Source organism: Thermobia domestica, chromosome 8 (genome assembly GCF_964235325.1).
Source record: "Thermobia domestica chromosome 8, izTheDome1.hap1.1, whole genome shotgun sequence".
Taxonomy (NCBI): Eukaryota; Metazoa; Arthropoda; class Insecta; order Zygentoma; family Lepismatidae; genus Thermobia; species Thermobia domestica.
In genome coordinates this window covers 285,115,841-285,117,095 of record NC_137461.1, presented here as the reverse complement: position 1 = coordinate 285,117,095, position 1,255 = coordinate 285,115,841, and positions in this window count along the sequence as shown.

The following is a 1,255-nucleotide window of genomic DNA, read 5'->3' as shown; positions in this document are numbered from 1 at the left end:
GATGTTTGTCCACAACAAACCTCACATAGCATGAGCAGGAATTGATCCGACGACCTCTAGCACCGGATGTGACTGTTTTTTCTACTGAGCCACTGTTCTCCCTCGTAGATCAACCATCGGTTCACATTCTACGCAGACCGGCCATAATAACTAGCATTTCTCCATTTTATTCTGTACTTAGAAGGTAAATTCGGTACCACCAGATATGTCAACTCTGACGCGAAGTCGTAGCACTTGTAGTAGTATTAGCAGTGGTCTTAGTAGTAATAGTAGAAGTAGTAATAGATGTAGTAGAAGTAGTAATAGTAATAGTATTACCAGTACATCGCAGTCTTGAATAAAGAGTCAGTTTCCCTAACACATTACGAATAACATAGGCTGACAGTAAGACCGTACAAACACGGCAAAAATAGAGGTAGTGGAGGACATTAAAAAAACAAATAGGCTGACAACATTAGTTTCCGAACCGTTTTTCAGAGTATCCGGGCCGAGCCGGGCCGGCCCGAAATGTGCCCGGCCAGGTTAAGTTTGATATTACTTGAAACGGGTCGGGCCGGGCACCGGGCGCGCCCGGCCCGTGCAGGGCTCTGATTCGAATATGTTAGATAACTCACGCCAAGTTCTAATGTTCGTTTCAGATGCAGTGGCCAAGGAACTTGGCTCATCCATCCTCATCTCAACACTTTTTGAGGCTGACAATCTTGACTGCACTTTTTGTAGCTCTGGTGTTTTTGTTCAGATTCATAAAATTCATATGATTCTTTATTCACTTCAAAAGTCCTTTATTTACCCGAATGCAACTCTGATACGGGAACCAAACGAAGGTACATAAAGAAAAGAGTCACGAAGAAGTGCCAAAATAATTAAGTTCATAATATAACAATACATACTTAAATACATAATTCTTTTAGTTAAATTTAATTTTGTGGACTACAGTTACAAACTTTAGTCCTTTCTAGAGAAAATTTTAAAGAGTAAATTTACGATAAACACATGCACCCAGGTTCATGTATTATCAATACATACAACTTTTATTGTAGTGAGAGCTTACATATACTTTACATTTTCTTTTAAACTTGTCACACAAATCAGTAAATTTTGACTCTCGTGTAGACAAAATAAATAATATCAATTAATGTGTAAAACTGTTTGAACTAAGTTGGCTAAAAAATGAAAATATTGTTATCTTATTACGTAAGGACGGGTAAAAGGAATGGAGTAAGAAAGGCGCTCATTAGATGGCAGCAGTGAGACC